The sequence below is a fragment of the Mytilus californianus genome, unplaced genomic scaffold, assembly GCF_021869535.1.
Source record: "Mytilus californianus isolate M0D057914Y unplaced genomic scaffold, xbMytCali1.0.p SCAF_13, whole genome shotgun sequence".
NCBI classification, from domain to species: Eukaryota; Metazoa; Mollusca; class Bivalvia; order Mytilida; family Mytilidae; genus Mytilus; species Mytilus californianus.
In genome coordinates, this window is record NW_026262615.1 from 13,055,699 (window position 1) to 13,081,301 (window position 25,603).

At 31.5% G+C, this 25,603-nt stretch overlaps 1 long non-coding RNA gene across 1 annotated transcript; it reads right to left on the bottom strand.

Moving 5' to 3' along the window:
• Positions 1 to 15,818: 15,818 nt before the first annotated feature.
• On the bottom strand, positions 15,819 to 25,525 carry LOC127723205 (uncharacterized). Its single transcript, XR_007991939.1, has 3 exons — positions 25,411 to 25,525; positions 18,282 to 18,649; positions 15,819 to 16,152 (listed from the first exon to the last, which is right to left on the bottom strand). It is a non-coding gene; the product is annotated as an uncharacterized LOC127723205 (long non-coding RNA).
• Positions 25,526 to 25,603: the final 78 nt, after the last annotated feature.

Sequence of the window (25,603 nt, forward strand, 5' to 3'; positions counted from 1 at the left end):
CATTAAACGTTGCAAAATCCTGTCAAACTAAACTGAACATAGCTTGTTGTTTAAATTGAAAGGAGATACCTTTTAACTTGAAAACAAAACGCTCAAATAAAAAAAAAATGTTTTAAACAGTACTCGAACACCACAAAGTTGTATTCTAATCGTTATTTTATAGTTTCAAGATGAGAATATAAAACTAATAATCATGTGCAGGTACTGATTATCCTTTTTTTAAAGGGTCAGATTTGCAATTGACAGTCAGATGCATTTTTTGGTCAATCAATTGATATTTTTTTTTTAAATAGCTATACGGGCATATCAATGACAGGACTCAGATTGTATGCATATTTACAAGAAATTATGCCAGCTATGGATTCTCCTATTTTTTACAATAGCGTGTTTACGAAATTCTGCAATAAAAACGAACTAATGATTAAAAACAAACTGACTTCTTGACTTTGTACAAATGTAAAGACAGGATAACCATAATAAATCTTGTTCACTGATCGGTGTGCTAAGCTACCAAATTTTATATCAGCTAAATGGCGTTTTAGGAAGAACGAAACAGCTAAAGAATTTCACAATAAAAAAATGTTAACACCACGATCACAGTTTATCTAAAAATGTGCTGACAGAACAGATGTTCAGATCTGTTTCTATTAAAATGCTGAGACAACATGAATGAATTGTTAAGTCGCATTTAGAATTAAATCAGCAACCTATATGATTGGATATTATGCTAAAAAATCAAAAGAACAAACTTATGATAAAAACGCACTTTTCCACTCGGTTTTAGACGTAATTCATGGGACGTATTTATGAAAGTCGGTTACCATAAAAAATGCCCCGAAAAATATATATTTACTAATGTTTTGAAAACTTCAGAATTCAAATGCTGTTTGAAATCTTTTGATGTCCATATACTTTAAACTAAAAACAAAATAGAGAAAATTTAACACAGCAGAAGAAGAGTGTGCTTCTACAGTTTGACATAATGGCCTCTTGACCCAAGACGCACATATAATCGTCGCAGTTGCCTTTAAAAACAAATGATATTTATTTCAGTGTGCATTGTGTGCATGAAGAAATGATCTACATTATTTCATTTGGACTTACAACTGTTTAGATCACAACGTAGAGCGCAATCGACGTGTCGTATGTAGATTAAACGCTATTCTGGTACTAAATTATACGCCTGGTACATTTTGACGAATTTTTTTCGAATTATTTTTAAAGAATAGCATATAAATAATTCTTATGTGATTAGTGGTGTGTAATATCTAGACGACCATCAGGGAAATTATATAAGTTAAAAAAATATTCCATTTTGGAATGGTCTTTCATTCCTTCATTAGCGAGAAATTAACACCAATTAATTCTTTAAAACATAAAACGCAACAAATAATTTCGATGGACATTTTGCCAAAAGAGTCGAAGCGTACAACAAATATACATGGATATGTTAGCTTTTTATACAACTAGCAACGAAATTTGGTATATTGTTTTGGGTTTAAATCCCAGTGTCACTGATTTTAAATTCGTGGTTTACCTTAGCTGTATTTGGCAAAACCTTTAGGAATTTTGGGGCTTCAATGCTCTTCAACTTCTTACTGTATTTAACATTTTTACCTATGATTCGAGCGTCATTGATGAGTCTTTTGTAGACGAAACGCGGGTCTGGCGTACAAATTTTAACCCTGGTAAATATGATGAGTTTATTTACCTTTAATCAGGAAATCAACTAATATTGGTATGAAAATTGAAAATTGCTAACTATATTGTCTTTTATTGTGTTAAATGTCTATTAAGTTTTATACCTGAAATGATTCGCTAATCATTGGTACGTTTTTTCTCAATTTACTACGTCAGATCATTTATATATAGAATCTATGTCAACTTCTACGTTAAACTTTCTACACAATTTCAAAAATAAATAGCTTATAACATTTGTCGCACTGACCAAACAAAAAATGTCTAAGCATATGGTATCTAATTTATTTCAATATGTTTAAAGGTATATACCTGAAAACATTATTTAATTATCGATACTTATTTTCTACAATGACTACGTCAATATAAAAATAATAAACAGTCCATTTTAATATTGAATACATGTCAACTTATACGTTAAACTGTCCAGAATAAATTTAATATACCCTCACACCTCTGTATTTTCGTAATTTAAATGTATTTAATTGGCCAGTTTATGAAATGTGACTATCGGTTACATGTTGTTAGGTAAACTTAGTAGGTACAATGTGTCTATAAACAAGAAAGTTTCATGTGTTAAGTGAAATATTCATCGATTAGCATTCAATGGGCTTTTTTCTTTTAAAGACATTAATGTAAAATCGAGGATTTTTCAACAATATCAGCTCGTTAGAAATGGGAAATGTAACTTACACTGGCCTAATTTACCTATTACGAATGTTTTTTATTCGAATCTTAACATATTGAATCTTGCAATATGCTCTACAACGAATGAATATAGAAGAAAACATTATCCGTTAAAAGAAAAACCTTTATACCTTTTTTTTAGAAAAAATATAATATACAACTATAACAAATACTCAGCATGACAAGCAATTAAATAAACAACCTGTACTCCATAGGGAAAAAATGTATTGAAAATTAATCAGCTGCAAGTCATACAAGCCTTTTTCTGTTATAAAAGAGACAATGTGCTAGCTATAATTAATAAAACTAAGATAAAATATTGTAGGCTGCATGTTTTCTCTTTACATCATCCATGTAGGTTTCTGCAGTATATATAAAATCAAAGGATGAAAAATAGTGACTCCAAAAACCATGACAAAAACGACAAAGGGACAATAAGCAGTCTATAAAACGCTTCATATGAAACTGAGACCGATCAAAACAAAAACCACGGCAATGTATTGTGTCAGGGATTTTGGCACACGAATTGCCTTTAAACTTTCTCTTTATTCTTACATAGATGCCAATATTAGGTTTAGAAGATTTGTTGTACCTGTAGGAACCTCATTACAAATGTACTAACGGGAAACCACTTAATTAATTCTACGGTTATGTTGTTTGAAGAGCCCTTCAATTTAAATACGATTCATGCAAACTTATAGTTTCGTTGAGTAAACTTATAAAATGACTCAATTTAACACTGTAGTTAGATCTTTGAATATTGTTTTCGAATTAGAAAAGTACAAGTTGTAAACTTCTGCTGGTGGACTGTTAGTTCCCAAAGGTATCACTAGCCAAGTAGACGTACTTCTGCACTGGCATGAACATACGGAAATTGTTCTAAAAAAATTTGCTGTTATAAATTTTCAAAAAATTTTATAGAAGGTATCCCCCGGCTCCATGCTTAGCTCTGATTCCTTTTCCTGATTTGATCTTTTTTTTTTTGTCCTTTTTGTTTGGCTTGCTCTTCAACATTTGTATTAGGTGTTAGATTTATAACAAATTCGGCCTCGATCATCACTAAAAAAAAAGTTATTAACATAAACGACGGTTCCAATTTTTCTGCACCAGATGCGCATTTTGACAATTAATACGTATAGTGTGCCATAAAAATGGTACCGTGAATGATAGTGTATAGACGCAGATCTTTTTTTTAAACATGTGATGACCTTACGATGACTTATTTTGTAGTTATTTGATTGACCTTGTGCATCTGCGTTTTTTTCTTCTTCAAGATATTAATATAAAGAAATGCCCGTCAAATATAAACCAAACGCTACGTACTTATATGATCAAATAGATTGTGTGAACAATATAATTAAAGGTGCACTTAGTAGTACATAATAATAAAGAGTATTTAGAATATAAAATTTGAATATATTAGCACTACTTTTAATATAAACAATAAAACTATACAGGTACCACCTGTCAACATTATTGAATGCGTCAACCAATTTTAATGCATTACCTGTGACGTTTACACTTTTTCAATATAGTTAAAGTTTGACAATGGTTAACTTAGTTATTTGCAATCATCTTTGAAAAGTATTGCTCACAACCAAATGCCCTATTAATACCTTGCTACAATCGTTTCTGAATATAACAGGTCACTATTCAAGAAACATATGCAATGCATAAGAAATGCATGACATGTTTGCCACAAATTATGGTTATATGTTTCATTTATAAATTGAAAAAATTTAAACCATTCATATTTTCAAGGTCCAGTCCCAAAGCACTGATAGTGGACACGTATTATCCCTGTACCAAAAAAGAAAAGCACATGGTGTCATTTGAATGACAAATTCTAAAAAACTAATGGCAACACATTTGAAATGACTTTAGACGCTTCAAATTTATCAAATCAATTCCACTCCTGGTAGAGTATTAGTCATGGTTGAAGTCATCAGCTAAGTAGAGGTTACTTACATTATTTATAACATAACTTTTGTTTTTTTTTTTTCATTTGATCAATTTGATATCTTTAGACACTTTATAAACTCTCTCAGGCAACGCTTTTATTAGGAGAACACTGTCTTTTTTTTTTCTATTTTTTCTTAGGGGGGGGGGGCTTTTTTGGAGATATCGCTTTTGTTGTTTTTTAAGTACATATACTTCCTTGGATGTCAAATTGTTAAGTGTCAGCGTTTGTGGTGAAAATTATTTGAAGGTTTTGGTCACTTTTCTCTTCGTAGCTAAAACTTAATATACAAACGACAGTAAATTGAAAAAAAAAATATATTAGCTTGAAAAGGCATAAACCACATTTATTTTATCAAACATAACAAAAAAGATACAAATATCATCACTAATTTACTACCAAAATTATGTTTCAACGATATATTTTTTTGTTGTAGGCCACATGGTCTTTAAAATATGAATTACGCTTACAGGCAACAACAAAGCAAAAATCTTGAACATGCACATTACATATCCCTGTAATAATGAGTGAGAATTATAACTGATTCAAAAATAATTTACAAACTTTATCAAATAGATTAACTGAATATCTTGAAAAACATTTTCCACAAACAATTGCATCTTAACTTATATTTACTTTAATGAAATACATAAGATCCTTCTGTACATTAATTACATCAACGTATGACAACATATACCCTTAAGATGATGGACTACTTTAACTAAACAAAGTCGAACTGTTACACACATTGTAAGTTAGGATCATGAGTCAGTTCTTATTGTATTTGTGATATCCTTTATTTCAAGTTGAAAAAGGGATAAATGCTCAATATATCAACATATTTGCCGAAGTTTTAGAGATGAACCTGAAACCAAACAGCAGTGCAATAATAATTTCGATTGTAATACCTTTCTTGTGAAGTCTATGACATGCACAAGAAAAAAGATGGTTTTCTTTTTAATTTCCGACTTTTTGTTGAAAAGGAGATGCCTTATATTTTCCTTTTCAATTTAAACATTCAAACGTGTTGATTATATCAGTTCCAAAATGCTATGGCAGTTTGCATATCTGTTTACAATATAATTAACGGTAACAATTTTACTCCTCAAGTAGTACGTATGTGTTGACCCTATTTAAAACATAATATTTATATCGAAATTTTGAGCGTTACTCTTTTTTCTATGAAATTTAGCTAATACTAACAAAATGAAAACCACATGTTATAAATTTAATGCGTCCGAAGCGCTTTTCTGGATTTACCTTCGTCACGAACGCCTCAAAGCTAAAGAATAATTGTGTTACATGTATCAAGGGCAGTACGTACTATTATTACTTAATGTACATATAAGTTACCATGTAGGAAAATCTGTATTATTATAAGTTTCTTGAATTGATTCCCTGTTGGATGAAACTGTTTATCTACATTGTTTAGACATTGATAAATAGACAAAGTCAGTTTAAAAAGGACAAGCAATTCATAACAGGCTATCTGTGCTGTATGTCGAAGTTTATACTTTTCTTCACTCCAAACTTTGACTTCTCGAGATCTTTTCCGATGAATGATTTAATTGTTTGTATATATTCCATTGTCTTTACTTAAGAATGATATTTAATGGTCCAAGTATTTGATTAAATATATGAATTGAAAATTACCAAAACAATTTCATTTTATATGTACATTGGCCAAACTCATATAAAAATGTCATGCTTATAATTTAGCACATTAGCACCGTTAATACTTGCAGGTTACATTCGTTTCCATACCGAGATTATGATATAAATCAATCCCTAAAAAAATTATATCTCTAAAATCTACTGAAATACAACATTATGACAACACAACGTTTTGAAAGGCTTCATTTAAAAAAAATTAAATGTTCGGCGAAAGATATCAGAGGGACATTCAAACTCATAAATCGGATACATTCTGACAATATACCATGGTAATATAAAAAAGTTAAACGACAAAAAGACAAACAACAGTTCACAAAACACAACATAGAAAACTTAAGACTGAGCACAACGACCCCCCTCCCCTAAAAAAACAGGGTCACAGGTGCTCCGGAAGGGTAAGCATATCCTGCTCTACATACGACACCCGTCGTGTTACTCATATAAAACACGTTGATATTTTTTTTCAAGTAATTAGGATCACAATACAGCGGATTGGTAATTGCTTCTTATCTAACCATAACACATTAGCAAAGGTATAGACCATCGGTAAATTAGTTGTTTTAACCCTGAAAGAAATATTGTTGCAGTTGTATTACATAAGAGTATATAGTTATATATTCAGACTACCATTAAGATGTAGACTGTTTACAAAACTTTGAATTTTTCGAAAAACTAAGGATTTTCTCGTCCCAGGCATTGATTACCTTAGTGTATTTCGCACAACTTTTCGGAATTTTGGGTCCTCAATGCTCTTCAACTTTGTACTTGTTTGGCTTTATAACTATTTTGATCTGAGCGTCACTGGTGAGTCTTATGTAGACGAAACGCGCGTCTGGCGTATTAAATTATAATCCTGGTACCTTTGATAACTATTATCTTCTTGGGGGTTTCCAGTTGAGAACATGTAAAAAGCTGAGTCCGATTCTAGTCACATTAGAATTCTGCTCTGTATGGCAAATAGATTGGAAATCACAGATTAAATCAATTAGTTTTTCCATTTTATTTTCGTCTTATGATCTGTTATTGTTCCTGTTTAACTTCTGCTTAATTTTAAAGTATAACTTCTGATGAGAATCCTGGTATATTTGGTGTTGTTACTAAACATTTAAATCCAGAGCAATGGAAGGACGACATCGTTAGCAAAAAGATGCCCACATATGACGCAATTGATACACTTGGAGGATGTTGCAGACCACGCAATACAAAATTGTTTGTACAGATTTCAATCTCGTGTTTGTACATGTATCCAGTGGAGTGAGAGAAAGGCAAATTTATATTTGTCTTACATTTCAAAGAAACAAAAACATATCTTGTCAAAAAGAGGATCTGGTACGATCGTCAATGAGACAACCATCCATTAAGAACGCAGGACGAGGGTGTGAACAATTACAGATCAACGTTTGACTTTCTAGAGAGAGTACATGTATGATTGCCAGAAATCAAACCTCGTATGACAAAATGTGGAACATTTCAAAACGGAAAACAACGACCTCATTGACAACCAAGCGATTTCACTCTCCTGGTGGCTTCAATCAATTGCAAATTGTGGCGGGTTTTCAATATGTCTAGTAGCATGCTAGATGTTTGTTCAGGATTTCAACCTTAATCATGTTAATCATGTCAATACGAGTCAAGAGAGTATACATTGGATTCTCAAATGAATAGTTCCCAGTGATATGTAAAAAATATAAAAGTGCAATTTACATATAAAAGAAAGTGAACGCAAATGATCTGCTGACAATAGCATACTGTATAAATGGTAAGATTCATGTGTAGCAACAATACATTATCAGGATATTTTAAGCATAGGCGCTCATAGAAACGTAAAAGGTCATCCAAGATGCCAAGCTGATAATATTTGAGGGTTTTGCTTACATAAAACTCATAAGTTGCGCTCGAATCAAAAATTAGAATGCAAAAGTCAAATAGAAATTAAAGAGCAATATGTGTGTCTGTAACCCATAATCTACTGAGCTATTTTGTGTCTCTTAAATTACAAGGAGTATATAACATCCACATTAATCTTAGTTTTTTTTTTACCAATTCTATAGCGAATGAAAAACGTAGTCTGCATTTCGTGTGTATGTAAAAATCAAAATCTGTACAATAACTTTCTACTTTATTTCGAAGTTTTACCATTTTTTATTCTCATCCAAAAGTTGCATTTCTAAATATTTTTCCAAATAAACATACTTACTTAATAGGAAAGAAAGGATGTGGGTATTCATCCATGCACAGCAAAGTACACATGACATTCAAACTGACTAGGATGATGTAGTTTTTTACTCAAATAATATCATTGATGTTTATATGAACTTTGTCAAAATATTTGTAAATACTGTCAATAGATATATACCTACTAAAACTATTACAGTACGACCAAATGATAAACCATCTATGAACAACTTAATTAAAAACAACGTTATATAAATCATCATAAAGCGAAAACTTCAAATAGTCCAGATCACTGGAAAAAAATTAGAGAAGTTGGTCATGAAGTTATCAGTTTAGTTAGAAATACAACAGATGACTAATAGTGCAAACTCCTTTTTTAGAACATGATGGCCAAATTTAATTCATCCTTTGGACAAATCAGAGATCCCAAACAATAATTTCGCTAGAATAGCTTATTTTGATACGGAACCAGACATTCCTGATAATAACGAGCCTCCTCCGTGTCATTTTAACAAATTCGTCATCACTGAGAAAGAAATGTTAGACCAGTTAAACATTTTGAATATAAATAAACCAACTGGAACTGATGGTATCAGTCCTAGAATTTTAAAAGAGGTTGCTATCTTTATTTGTAAACAAATAACTAAATATGTATCTTTCAGTTAAACAGGTTCTATTGTTATGACAAAAATGCACATGTTAATCTTATTTTAAAGGAAAAGGCAGTCCACGGTCAGCTCTTAACTATCGTCCTATTTCTGTTACTAGTATTGTTTGTAAGATTATGGAAAAGGTTCTTTTTAAACATTTGTATTATTATATGAGGAGTAATAACTTTTTGCCAAATTTTCAATCTGGATTCCAGCCAGGAGACTCTACTGTTAATCAATTAATTGAAATATATCATAAAATTAGCAGTAATATGGATAGTGGGAGGGATGTAAGGTTTGTATTTTGTGATGTATTTAGAGCTTTTGATAAAGTTTGGCATAATAGACTTTTATTTAAACTTACAAAATCTGGCTTAAATGGTCAGCTTTTACCTTGGATAGAAAGTTATCTTTCAGATCGTCAACAAAGAGTAGTTTCAAAAGGCTTTTCATCAACTCTTAGAAGTATACATGCAGGTGTCTCATGTGGATCAGTTTTAAGACCCTTTCTGTTTTCCATTTATATGAATGATAAAGTAAATGGCAATGTTAATGACGTTAGTCTTTTTTTGACACCTCTTTATTTGTTGTAGTAGACGATGACACCTGCATACTTATATAAGTTAGTCCAGACATATTTTCCAAGACAAACCCCTTATACTTTGATGAATGACAATAATACTTTTCCTCCCCAACTCCCTAGAACTAGCTTTTACTTTAATAGTTTCATTCCTTCCACTATGAGAAATCCCCAAGTTTATGTATATGAAGAGGTGGACTGGACAAATTTTATAGGACTGGTGAAATTTTTGAACCTTTCAATTATGGGATACGGAAACATAATATAAGTCATTGTCAACTTAGGAATAATGCTAGCAACTTAAAATCTCATTTGTTTTTAATCAATTCTTATCAGGGAACACTATTTGTTTAAACTGTAATCACCCGGTTGAGGATAACCATAATTTCTTTGGATTTGTCCTAAGAACAATGATGTAAGACAGATCTTACTTGATTCCATTTATTCAATTGTTGATAATGTTTACCCAGATATTGACTTATCATTTTTCGGAAACAGATTATTTTCGTACGTTATGGATATTGCTATATTTAAATCTGTTCAGAAATATAATCGCGACACTGACCGTTTTGTTTGAAATTTTTAAAATTCTTGTTTTATGTAGTGTTTATTTTTTTTTTTTCATTTCTTTCCATTCATTTATCTACTAAGTAAGCTTAGTGTCTCTTCAAAACCTTATATATATATATATATTTCTAATGACTTATAAAGGATATTTACATGTCTCAAGGTACTTGAATAAATAATGATTAATTGCCTATATACTTAAATATACTATACATTTAGTAAGTAACACTGTAAATATATATTTGATTGTGTATGGTAATAAGTAGCATGCATTTTCCACTATACTATACTATTTTGAATACAGTTGTTAATATTCGATTTATACCTTGTACATGTAATATGGAGAGAGCTTTTATAGGCTGTGCCTATTGCTCAATCCTGTTCATATCTTAATAAATAAAATATGTTTAAAATCGAAATTCATAAAACACAGATCAACCCATGTCAATTAGAACGATTCCTGTAAACGTAATGTACATACATCATATCAATGTATAATATAAAAATAAGAAGATGAGGTCTAATTGTCACTGAGACAACTCTCCAGCAGATACCAAATGAGGTAGACGTTAGCTATAGGTCACCGTACGGTCTTCAACAATGAGCAAAACCCATACCGCTTACCAAGCTATAAAAGGCACCGACATGACAAATCTTAAACAGTTCAAACAGAAAACTAGCAGTCTTGTTAATGTACAAAGCCATAAACGAAAACAAATATAGTGTACAGCAACGTAAAACAGGAAATCAATATCCTCAATTGCCAGCTTTGTAGAAAAAACAGTGTTGAGTGATAATTTGCAGTTATGTTAAGTGCTGAATTTCGAAAGTTATAAAATTTTATAAAAATGGTTCTTAAAACTTTTAGGAATCCATATTTGAATAACAACGCTGATTGAGTGAAACTAATCTCACCGTATTTGAAAGACATTTTTTACTGAACAAAAATGGTATTAAAAACCTAAAAAATATATTTTGCAGACCACCTACTAGTTTCTCCAGCTTCTATATTCTTTCGAAGGATATGTTGTAAAATTTTCATATCAAGTCGAATAATCAATCGTTCGTCTTACAGTAATGCAAAAGGAAAGTAGAACGCATTTGTACTTCTAAAATCTTTTTTCCCAAAATAACCAGCAGAACTTACCATACACTCGATATAGAATCATTTTGAGAATGAAACAAATGTTTTGCTAAACCAAAAGATAGTATCGCTTGGAAATGTTTTTAAATGAAGAGTAAAATGTAACAAATAGTTTAGAGAACAAATGAAGATTTATTTAAGTACATTTAGGCGATCCATTTTTACGTGTTTCACTCACGTTTGTAGTCCTAGCATAGGGTTACATACTTCTGCATAGACACGGAGCAGCATGTCTACAGTATATGTAGAAAAATAGTTTAAACTGCATTTTTATACCATATCTAAAAGTTGTTTATTTGATTTGTAACATGCATGTCCGTTACTAGATTAAATAAGAAACGCTTTAAAGATTATTTTAGTTGATATTCAAAACTGTTGTTGCTCCGCTTCTGAAATGACATGAATTTATCGTCCTTATATCGAATTCCGAAAATAAAAGAACATTCAATACAATTAAGTCATGTAGTGTGTAAGGTGGATAATCAATAGTCTCTTTGACATCTTTTCTTTAGTCGGGGTTAATTTAGGGCTTGACATGGTGTTTTGGATATTTCTAATGTCACAAAATGTATTTTTCTTATGTTATCTGAACAACAAATAGTCGAGGCCCTTCGTATTTCTTACTTTTTCTAAAATTATCTGACAAGAAACTAAACAGCTGCAAACAATGAATCAACATGTCATTAATATATGATCAAAACATTTTGCTTAAAATAAAGTTGTAATAAAGTGTATATTTGAACATGGTGTTTGTGTATATTAACACGCAGTTTATTTTATACTAACGATTCGACGTTAGTCTATTAATAAACAATGCAGTGTTATTCACAAACATGATTTTAACATTAGTTTTAAAAGAGAGGCGACAAATATCAACTGTACATTCACACTCGTTAGTCGAAAACAAACTGACAAGGCTATGGCAAAAAAATAAAAACGACCAAACGATAAACAACAATATACATTCACACACCAAAAACCTAAAGCTAAGCAAAGATCCGGGGTAAATTCTTTTCAAGTGAAATAATGTTGTTCACCAGCAAGCGAGAAGCACGTTTAACTAGCAAACAAATTGTTACTGCATTTAGACTTTCAACTTGATTAAGACGTAGCATTAAGTTATACATTGAGCCAAGTGATATTCATGTTATAAATTGAGTCAAGTGATATTCCCGTTATAAATTGTGCCAGGTGATATTCACGTTATATATTGAGCCAAGTGACAGTCACGTTATATATTGAGCCAAGTGATGGTCGCGTTATATTATGAGCTCAATGATATTCACGTTATAAATTGAGCAACATGATATCCGATTGAAAATAAAACGCAAATTGCAGTTAACAATATCGAATTCATCGTTACAAGTATAAGATGTGATCAAACTGATAATTGAAAAGCAATAAAAGGAAAAAAAAAACAACGAACCTGTAGGGTCTTCACTCTTTTAAGGTTTTAAATGGGAGAATATTTAAAAACGTTATTTCAAAATAGTTGTTTATTCACAATATCGTGTACGGAAAAAGCATATGTAACTTGCAGCTGGATGTTAAGCATTCTTCACTAGATGTTAAGCATCCATCAATTTATCAACATATTTATTATTGCAATGAGATCTTATGTACGTGACTAGGTTAGTAAAAATCCATTTTTTTACAACTTCCTGTACACAAGTATCTTTATGTATTTCGGGGTTTATCTTTAAAGGCTGTTATCTTCTTTTTTTTTGATGAATAAAGCAACAAAGTACGGATTATCAGCATACTAAGGTTTCAGTGTATTTATACATCCCTGGCTTTTAAATTTTCATCTTTAAGAGTTCCTGATGAAGGTTAAAACAGAGAAGCGCTTCGAACGAACGCAATGTTTTTAATAAAGTGTTATTTTCATTTAGGAAGTAAATGTCAAAATGTTCATCTGGTGCCAAAAAAAACTTTACTGTCATAATATTGTACAATCGATTATGAAAGAGTTCATGATCAAGTAATAAATCCGTAACAAAACAATATCCGCAAAGACAAATTAAACTTAACAAAGAGATTGAGCAGACAACCTGGAGGGAAAGCATACATAAAAAACTCCAGTAAAATCAGACAACATCTTGACAAAAAAGAAAAAAACTAATAAATACGAAATACTTTAGGTAACTTGCAATTAATTAAAATATGTTCAGTCTATCTTCAGGCTGTTCAGTCGTTACTAAACAATACTGAATTGACTGCAAGAGAAATGTCAGAACAGTGAATAAATCTAAAAGTTGACTGTTAGACTGGACATGACTGAACATCTTATTGATCATACAGATGATGCTCTAACTAAAATGATAGTTTAAGACTAAAATGCGTTTACTGGTGAGTTGTTTAGTTAGACAAGATGACTTCACTAGTTTCATTGTTATGATGTTTAACTTCTGCTAATGATGTATTACCTTAAGTTTAGTTGAAACGGTCATGCGATCTGAATAGTTCTTAAACAACTGAACAATAAATAACGTTTTAGTAATTTTCAGTCTACCAATTCTTTTTTAGACTTATCCACTGCGTTGAATTCAATACTGTTCAGACAATTTGTGTGCAGTCAATAATGATCTGTTCAGTCTATGTTACGATGTTAATACGTTATAAAATTCAAACAGCATTGCAGAAATAAAATGACTGATGTCTCTGTGCATAGATACAAAACTTAACTTTGATGTCCAAAATATGATTGTTAGATATAATCAAGATATTGATTAAACGCAAACATACAATGGAAATTGTATAGTGCTTTCTGGAAAGTTTAGTATTTAGAAAGGTCGGAACGACATTAAATTCAACAAAACAGTATTTAATGAAACATCCTCCATCCGTATTTTTAAGAAATATATGAATGATTTGATTAAAATGATCGCTTAATCAAGCAAAAAGAACTTATTCGGAATAGAAATTAATTTGAACATATATTATTGACCGTTTATCTCAAATATTGTAATTACTATTAAATGTCGAATTGCTTATGTTTGCTCAATAGTAGATATACACATTTTTATGAAATAGCTGGTGCCTCGGTATTATAGTTATAGTTATATGTATCATTCGAATACAACATCACAATTTAAACTAGCGTTTAGTTTACACCTTTATTTACAAACAATCGCCATTATTTATAAAAAGTAATTTTATAGTTTATAGTTGATACGTTTTTATATTGCATACTTCACTTTTTTGTAAAAGTATTTTACTCACCATAGATTGTGTTTCCTCACAAGTACACATACATATATTTCACAAATAATCATTCATCGAAAATTCTTAAGCATTTGAAGCACATGTCGTGTCGATGTCAATATTTAACAGGCATTCAACCGGGAACACAATTTGAATAACAAAAGAATTCATAAGTGGTTGTCTTTTGTTTACACGAGATAAGATTTGAACTTTAAACAGTAAAAATGGTTAGAAGAAACAAAAAATAAACTACTATCTCAATTGTTTGTAAAACAATTGAAAGGTCTTACCTGCAAAAGTGATGTTTTTGTAATGTACTCTTTAAGACCTTTCATTTGATATACGACAAGCATACCTTCTTAAAATTTTCACTTTTTACACTTAATGACCCCATCCGCCTACATTTTTGATATCGGAAGTATGATATATGTAATCTAGACTTGATTATCTTTCATTTGATATGCGACAACGCCATGTTCTAGAAAGTTTGATTTTTGCACTTAATAACCCCATCCAACTCATTTCTAGAGGACAGGAATGATATTTGAAATATACAAGTTACGACTTTTCATTTGAAATACAACAACCTTACCTTAAAAGAAAATTTTAATTTTTGCACTCAATGACCCCACCCAACCCATTTTTTGGGGACGTCAATTTGATATTTGAAATGTACGCTTTATGGACTTTCATTTGATATGCGACAACCTAACCATCTGAGAAGTTTGAATTTTTTGCACTAAATGACCCCATCCTTCCCCCTGGGATGTAAAAGGGGTTTAACATTTTCATTTTAGAGTAGAGCTCGTTAAGACCTTCAATTTGATATATCAAATGACCCCATTTGGCAAAGTGCCAAAAATGATGCAATATCAATTATATAAATAGGAATTGTGACACTTACAAAGTCAATGTAAAAGATGAAAATTTCAAATTAATTTTTTTCTTTAGTTTTTCATTGAAAGTTTTTGGTAATTAGTCAAACATATACCATTGTTACACTTCTAAATTCCTGAAAATTTCAGGTGGAAAGCTGTTGTTGATTCAGAAATACATGCCTCCGCTCGCAAAATTTCAAACTGCATTATCTCTATAACGACAATAGATATCTCAAATCTGTTAAATGATTAATGATTTGCACTTGAAGGACAACATTGTAGACAAAAATTTGGGACAATTCCGAAGTTCATCAAGGTCAAATTGAAGGTCTTAAAATACTGATCGTTTTTCCAATTTATAGTAGGTTGATATCTGTTACCTTTAAAAAGATATACACACAATACTATACTTTTAAGAATTACCTCGTCGTAACTTTTGAACAGACGGTCGGAGAGTTTTGAGCTTGATGTATAAAATGTAGAGCTCGTTGAGAGGAAAATTTTCTACACAGTATGTATGCAGCAAACTCTTATGGTTTTCTTAATATGTAAGCTTGAAATTGCAGCGTAATTTTTTTTTGCACTCAGTGACCTTTCACGTCGGGTGCAAATTAAAGGTCACATGAATTAAAGATTATTGGTGAAGGTCCCAAGTCTCTACGACTTCCGGTTCTCGAAATAGATTTTTTCTTAAATTGTGTATCATTTTGAAAGGGAAATAACTCCTTATAAGGGTTGATAACAAACTAATTGTTTATGTTTATTAACATTGCCATCTGTTCTTGTAGATGCTACCATTTTCAATTCGATTCTATCTCTAATACTTTTTAAGAAAAATGCAAATAAAAGAAATTGCTTCAAGGGGATATAACTCTCAAAGGGGATGATGAAATCCTACGCAGCCTCACATGGTAATACATCATGATGAGATCTACCTATTGTCCCCATAAAGTCATGTTATCTTTTAAAACAACGAGGGGGGGGGGGGGCATGTTGAAAAAAACCAATAAAAGGGAGATAACTTCTAAAGGGGATGATGAAATCCTTAACAGGGTCATCTGGTAATACTTCACGATGAGGTCTATCGATGGTTCATATTTGGTCTTGATAACTTTAACAAAAACGGGGGTAGGGCATGTTTAAAAATGTTGGAAGAAAAAAAAGAAAAAAAAGAAAAAGAAAAAGAAAAAAAAAACATTAGAAAAACAATAAGGTCTTTCCTAACGGAGTGGAAAGACCTTAAAAAGAAAAAAAAAAACATTAGAAAAACAATAAGGTCTTTCCTAACGGAGTGGAAAGACCTTAAAAAGAAAAAAAAAAAACCACTAGTATCTCAATTGTTTGTAAAACAATTGATAGGTCTTTCCTGCAAAAGTGATGTTTTTGTAATCTACTCTTTAAGACCTTTCATTTGATATACGACAAGCATACCTTCTGAAAATTTTCACTTTTTACACTTAATGACCCCATCCGCCTACATTTTTGATATCGGAAGTATGATATATGTAATCTAGATAGATTATCTTTCATTTGATATGCGACAACGCCATGTTCTAGAAAGTTTGATTTTTGCACTTAATAACCCCATCCAACTCATTTCTAGAGGACAGGAATGATATTTGAAATATACAAGTTACGACTTTTCATTTGAAATACAACAACCTTACCTTCAAAGAAAATTTTATTTTTTGCACTCAATGACCCCACCCAACCCATTTTTTGGGGACGTCAATTTGATATTTGAAATGTACGCTTTATGGACTTTCATTTGATATGCGACAACCTAACCATCTGAGAAGTTTGAATTTTTTGCACTAAATGACCCCATCCTTCCCCCTGGGATGTAAAAGGGGTTTAACATTTTCATTTTAGAGTAGAGCTCGTTAAGACCTTCAATTTGATATATCAAATGACCCCATTTGGCAAAGTGCCAAAAATGATGCAATATCAATTATATAAATAGGAATTGTGACACTTACAAAGTCAATGTAAAAGATGAAAATTTCAAATGAATTTTTTTCTTTAGTTTTTCATTGAAAGTTTTTGGTAATTAGTCAAACACATACCATTGTTACACTCTTAAATTCCTGAAAATTTCAGGTGGAAAGCTGTTGTTGATTCAGAAATACATGCCTCCGCTCGCAAAATTTCAAACTGCATTATCTCTATAACGACAATAGATATCTCAAATCTGTTAAATGATTAATGATTTGCACTTGAAGGACAACATTGTAGACAAAAATTTGGGACAATTCCGAAGTTCATCAAGGTCACAATGAATCATCAAATATATGATGCAATACCAAACTTGAGAACAGGAAGTCGTAGAGACATGGGACTACCACCATTCAACTCAGGACCACTTGACCTTTCAAATGTCACAAGGTCAAGGTCATAGTACTCTTTGAAGGTCAAGACAAAATTTCATCATTACCTGATATTGACCTCAAATTGAAGGTCTTAAAATACTGATCATTTTTGCATTTTATAGTAGGTTGATATATGTTACCTTTAAAAAGATATACACACAATACTATACTTTTAAGATTTATCTCGTCGTAACTTTTGAACAGACGGTCGGACAGTTTTGAGCTTTATGTATAAAATGTAGAGCTTGTCGAGAGGAACATTTTATACACAGGATGTATGCAGCAAACTCTTATCGTTTTCGTAATATGTAAGCTTGAAATTGCAGCGTAAATTTTTTTTGCACTCAGTGACCTTTGACCTTGTGTGGAAGTTAAAGGTCACATGAATTAAAGATTATTGTTGAAGGTCCCAAGTCTCTACGACTTCTGGTTCTCGAAATAGAATTTTTCAAAAATTGGGTATAATTTTTCAAGGGAAATAACTCCTTATAAGGGTTGATAACATACTAATTGTTTATGTTTATTAACATTGCCATCTGTTCTTGTATATGCTGCTATTTTCAATTCGATTCTATCTTTAATACTTTTTAAGAAAAATGCAAATAAAAGAAATTGCTTCAAGGGGATATAACTTTCAAATAAGATGATGAAATCCTACGCAGCCTCATATGGTAATACATCATGATTAGATCTACCTATTGTACAAATAAGGTTATGATATCTTTAAAAACAACGAGGGGGGGCCATCTTGAAAAAATCCAATAAAAGGGAGATAACTTCTAAAGTGGATGATGAAATCCTTAACAGGGTCATCTGGTCATACTTCATAATGAGGTCTATCGATGGTCCATATTTGGGCTTGACAACTCCAAAAGAAACTAGGGGCGGGCCTGTCAAAAAAATGTTGGAAGAAAAAAAGGAAAAAAAGAAAAAAAAGAAAAAAAAACATTAGAAAAACTAGTATCTCAATTGTTTGTAAAACAATTGAAAGGTCTTTCCTGTTAAAGTGATGTTTTCGTAATGTACTTTGTACGACCTTTCATTTGATATACGACAAGCATACCTTCTAAAACTTTTCGCTTTTTACACCTAATGACCCCATCCGCCTTAATTTTCGAGATCGGAAGTATGATATATGTAATGTAGACTTGATGATCTTTCATTTGATATGCGACAACGCCATCTTCTAGAAAGTTTGATTTTTGCACTTAATAACCCTATCCAACTAGTTTTTCTAGAACAGGAATTTGATATTTGAAATGTACACGTTATGACCTTTCATTTGATATACAACAACCTTATCTTAAAAGAAAATTTATGTTTTGCACTCAATGACCCCACCCAACTCATTTTTTGGGGACGTCAATTTGATATTTCAGATAACTTTACAAAAAATATAGACAAATGTATAATTAACTATGATAATATTTTATTACTTGGTGACCTAAATTTTGACATGTTAAATAGTAAAAAATGTCAATCTATGAATGACATATGTGATATCTTCAACTTGTCACAATTAATATCAAAACCAACTTGTTTTATGAAAGGGTCTAAACCCTCACTTGTTGATGTTATACTCACAAACAAGGAAAATATGTGTTTTAACACCCACAATTTATCTACAGGTATTAGTGATTGTCATAATCTTATATCAGTTACAATCAAGGGCAAAGTTCATGCCCCAAAACAGCAAAAAATATCATACAGAAGTTATAGAAATTTTGATATAGATAAATTTAACACAGATCTAAACCAAATAAAAATGCCACTTACAGAAAATGTCACAAATTCTGAACAGTTAAACCAGGCATATAATGAATTTGAAGATACATTCACAAATATTCTAAACAAACATGCACCGATCAAAACAAGACAACCAAGAAAACAACCATTACCGTGCATGAATAGTGAACTTAGAAAAGCTGTATATCACAAACACATGCTGTACACACAATTTACAAAGCATAAAGATTCAAAAACATGGGAAAAATATAGGAAACAGCGAAACCTTGTTACAAAACTTAAAAAAGTATCCATGAAAAATTTTTTAGAACGTTGTTCAGGTGGGGCAAAAAACAGTAACTTTTGGACAACTATAAAGCCGTTTTTCTCAAAAAAATGTCACTCAGGGGAACAAAAAATTGTTTTATGTGAAAACAACAAAATCATAAACAACACCAAAGATGTTTCAGAACACTTTAACACATTTTTTTTTCGACAGTTGCAGACAAGATTGGTAGTGACGTGCTATACGACCCACCAACTCATGCCAGTATCTTGCAAATAAAAGATCAAAACTGCACTAACACAAAATTTGATTTTCAGAAAACAACAACAGAAAAAGTAGCAAAAATTATTAATAAAATTAACATTAAAAAAGCTACTGGAGTAGATGGCATACCAGCAAAAGTAGTGAAACATTGTAAACCGATAATTGTGCCACAGTTAACAACACTTATAAATCTATCTGTAGAAACTGGAGTTTTTCCTGATAGACTCAAGCAGGCTCAAGTAACACCACTGCACAAGAAAAACAACCAACTTGACAAAGCCAATTATAGGCCTGTCAGCGTTCTACCAATTTTTTTCTAAAATTTATGAAAAGGTTTTTGAAATTCAACTTGGTGATTTTTTTGAAATTATTTTTCATCCCTATCTGTGTGCTTTTAGACGTGGCCATGGGTGTCAGACCACACTGTTACGACTGCTAGAAGATTGGCGTGCAGCATTAGATAAAAACCAGTATATAGCTGCTGTTTTAATGGACCTATCAAAGGCTTTTGATTGCCTACCACATGAAATTCTGCTTGATAAATTATCAGCATATGGTGTCTCTGTTCATTCTATTTCACTACTTAAATCTTATTTGACAAACAGGAAACAACAAATTAAAATAAATAGTATTCTTAGCAGTTGGGCTGACATTCATAAGGGGGTTCCCCAGGGTTCTATCCTGGGCCCCTTACTATTCAATGTTTTTATCAATGATATATTCTTATTTATAAAAAATGGAACTTTGTATAATTATGCAGATGACAATACTTTATCTTACTGTAGTCCTGATTATGATGTTTTGATTTCTACTTTGGAATCTGAATCACTCAAACTTATTGAGTGGTTCAAAATAAATAAAATGCAGGCAAACCCCGACAAATTTCAGGTCCTAGCAGTTGGGAAAAAGACATATAACAAAAATCCATCTATACGTATCCAAAGTGCTGATCTTTCGTGTGAGTCAACTGTCAAATTACTTGGCATTGACATAGATTATCAGCTAAATTTTGATATTCATATTGGTAAAATATGCAGGAAGGCATCTCAGCAACTAAATATTTTGAAACGTTTGGGAGCTTATCTGAACAAGCTAAGTAAGCTTACTATTTTCCATACATTTATTTTGTCAAACTTCAATTTCTGCCCTTTGGCATGGCATTTTTGTACCGAGAAAAATTCAAAAAAATTAGAAAAAGTGCAAGAAAGAGCACTAAGGTTTGTGTACGAAGACCATTCAAGCTCATATCAACAGTTGCTTGAAAAGGCTAAGATGCCTTCACTGCATATTAAAAGACAAAGATCTATGGCAATTGAAACTTTTAATATAGTCAATAAATTAGCACCTGTCTGTTTACATGATTTATTAAATATAAAAGATTGTAAATATTCTTTCAGATATAGTAATATACTGGATATACCACATGTAAAAACTACACAGTTTGGTAAGAAAAGTTTTAAATTTGCAGCTGCTACTCTGTGGAACAGCCTACCTGACCATTTCAGGACTGAAAACAGTTTTTCTCAATTTAAGAGCCTTATACAGTCTTGGAATGGTTCAAAATGTTGTTGTTCTGCTTGTAGATAAGCTTTATCATATTTTAGAAGTTGCTCTAACATGTTATTATGCCTTAAATTTTTGCATGTGTGCTATATTTTATTTGTGCTTAATTTTAGTTGTGCTTAATTTTTAGTTGTGCTTCAGCTTTGGCTTTAGATATGTATTTTAAAAGTGCTTTGCATGTATTTCGATATGACTGTGCTGTTATATATCCTGTCTGCATGTTGTGTGTTTTAATGTTGTGTTTGTGTTACCTTATATTCGGTAAAAAGCTCTTAAGAGCTTATGTTTGTATTGTTATATGTGAACCGAATCAAAATAAAACTTTCGTATATTTGAAATGTACGCTTTATGGACTTTCATTTGATATGCGACAACCTAACCATCTGAGAAGTTTGAATTGTTTGCACTTAATGACCCCACCCTTACACTGGGATGGAAAAGGGGTTTGAAATTTTCATTTTTGAGTAGAGCTCATTTAGACGTTCAATTTGATATACATAATGACCGCATTTGGCAAAGAGCCAAAAATGATGCAATATCAACTATATAAATAGGACTTATGAAACTTACAAAGTCAATGTAAAAGATGAAAATTTCAAATTGATTTTTTTTTTGAGTTTTTCATTGAAAGTTTGTGGTAATTAGTCAAACATATAACGATGTTAAACTCTTCAATTTCTGAAAATTTCAGGTGGAAAGCTGTTGTTGATTCAGAAATACATGCCTCTGCTCGCAAAACTTCAAACTGCATTATCTCTAAAACGACAATAGATATCTCAAATCTGTTAAATGATAAATGATCTGAAATTAAAGGGCAACGTTGCATAAAAAATTTGGGACAATTCCAAAGTTCATCAAGGTCACAATGAATCATCAAATATATGATGCAATACCAAACTTGAAAACCGGAAGTCGTAGAGACATAAGACTACCACCATTCAACTCAAGACAACTTGACCTTTCAAATATCACAAGGTCAAGGTCATAGTACACTTTGAAGGTCAAGGTAAAATTTCATCATGATCTGACATTGACCTCAAATTGAAGGTCTTACAATACTGATCATTTTTGCAATTTATAGTAGGTTTATATCTGTTACCTTTAAAAAGATATATACACAATACTATACTTTTAAGAATTATCTCGTCGTAACTTTTGAACAGACGGTCGGACATTTTTAAGTTTAATGTATAAAATGTAGAGCTCGTCGAGAGGAACATTTTATACACAGTATGTATGCAGCAAACTCTTATCGTTTTCCTAATATGTAAGCTTGAAATTGCAGCGTAATTTTTTTTTGCACTCGGTGACCTTTGACCTTGGGTGCAAGTTAAAGGTCACATGAATTAAAGATTATTGGTGAAGGTCCCAAGTCTCTACGACTTCCGGTTCTCGAAATACAATTTTTCAAAAATTTAGTAATTTTTTTCAAGGGAAATAACTCCTTTTAAAGATAAATAACATACTAATTGTTTATGTTTATTAACATTGCCCTTTGTTCCTGTAGATGCTGCTATTTTCAATTAGATTCTATCTCTTATACTTTTTAAGAAAAATGCAAATAAAAGAAATTGCTTCAAGGGGATGCAACTCTCAAACGAGCCGATTAAATCCTACGCAGCCTAATTTGGTAATACATCAAGATGAGATCTACCTATAGTACAAATAAGGTCATGATATCTTTAAAAACAACGAGGGGGGACCATGTTGAAAAAACCCAATAAAAGGGAGATAACTTCAAAAGGGGATGATGAAATCCTTAACAGAGTCATCTGGTAATACTTCACAATGAGGTCTATCGATGGTTCAAATTTGGTCTTGATAGCTTTAATAGAAACGAGGGAAGGGCATGTCAAAAAAAATGTTGGAAGAAAAAAAAGACAAAAAAAAAAAAGAACTAGTATCTCAATTGTTTGTAAAACAATTGAAAGGTCTTTCCTGCAAAAGTGATGTTTTTGTAATGTACTCTTTAAGAGCTTTCATTTGATATACGACAAGCATACTTTCTGAAAATTTTCACTTTTTACACTTAATGACCCCATCCGCCTACATTTTTGATATCGGAAGTATGATATATGTAATCTAGACTTGATTATCTTTCATTTGATATGCGACAACGCCATGTTCTAGAAAGTTTGATTTTTGCACTTAATAACCCCATCCAACTAATGTTTTGAGGACGGGAATCTGATATTTGAAATGTACACGGTAAGACCTTTCATTTGATATACAACAACCTTATCTTAAAAGAAAATTTATTTTTTTTGCACTCAATGACCCCAACCAACCCATTTTTTGGGGACGTCAATTTGATATTTGAAATGTACGCTTTATGGACTTTCATTTGATATGCGACAACCTAACCATCTGAGAAGTTTTAATTTTTTGCACTAAATGACCCCACCCTTCCCCCTGGGATGAAAAGGGGGTTTTACATTTTCATTTTTGAGTAGAGCTCGTTAAGACCTTCAATTTGATATATCAAATGACCCCATTTGGCAAAGTGCCATAAATGATGCAATATCAATTATATAAATAGAACTTATGAAACTTACAAAGTCAATGCAAAACATGAAAATTTCAAATTGATTTTTTGGTTTTTTTTTTCATTGAATGTTTTTGGTATTTGGTCAAACATATAACCATGTTAAACTCTTCAATTTCTTATAATTTCAGGTGGTTACCTGTTGTTGATTCAGAAATACATGCCTCCGCTTGCAAAATTTCAAAGTGCATTATCTCTTAAACGACAACAGGTATCTCAAATTTGTTAAAAGAAAAATGATCTACAGTAAAAGGACAACATTTTAGAAAAAAAATTGGACATTTCCAAAGTTCATCAAGGTCACAATGAATTATCAAATATATGATGCAATATCAAACTTGAGAACCGTAAGTCGTAGAGACATAAGACTACCACCATTCAACTCAAGACCACTTGACCTTTCAAATGTCACAAGGTCAAGGTCATAGTACACTCTGAAGGTCAAGGTTAAATTTCATCATGACCTGACATTGACCTCAAATTGAAGGCCTTGAATTACTGATCATCTTTGCAGTTTATAGTAGGTTGATATCTGTTACCTTTTAAAAGATATACATATGTTACTATAGTTTTAAGAATTATGTTAATGTAACTTTTGAACAGACAGTCGGACATTTTTGAGCTTAATGTATAAAATGTAGAGCTCGTCGAGAGGAACATTTTATACACAGTATGTATGCAGCAAACTCTTATGGTTTTCTTAATATGCAAGCTTGAAATTGCAGCGTAAAGTTTTTTTGCACTCTGTGACCTTTGACCTTGGGTGCAAATTGAAGGTCACATGAACTTAAGATTATTGGTGTAGGTCCCAAGTCTCTACGACTTAGGGTTCTCGAAATACAATTTTTCAAAAATTGTGTATATTTTTTTAAGAGAAATAACTCCTTATAAGGGTCAATAACAAAATTATTTTATATGTTCATTAACATTGCCATCAGGTCCTGTATATGTTGCCGTTTTCAAATCGATTCTATCTCTAATACTTTTTGAGAAAAATGCAAAGGAAAGAAATCGCTTCAAGGGGATATAACTCGCATAGGGGATGATGAAATCCTATGCAGTCACATATGGTAGTACATCATGATGAGATCAACCTATTGTCAAAATAAGGTCATGATATCTTCAAAAACAACGAAGGGGGGCCATGTTGAAAAAATCCAATAAAAGGGGGATAACTTCTACAGGGGATGATGAAATCCTTAACAGGGTCATGTGGTAATACTTCATGATGATGTCTATCGATGGTCCATATTTGGTCTTGATAACTTGAACAGAAACGGGGGGAGGGCATTCCCAAAAAAATGTTGGAAGAAAAAAAAGAAAAAAAAAAAAAAACTAGTATCTCAATTGTTTGTAAAACAATTGAAAGGTCTTTCCTGCAAAAGTGATGTTTTTGTAATGTACTCTTTAAGAACTTTCATTTGATATACGATAAGCATACCTTCTGAAAATTTTCACTTTTTACACTTAATGACCCCATCCGCCTACATTTTTGATATCGGAAGTATGATATATGTAATCTAGACTTGATTATCTTTCATTTGATATGCGACAACGTCATGTTCTAGAAAGTTTTATTTTTGCACTTAATAACCCCATCCAACTAATTTTTTGAGGACAAGAATCTGATATTT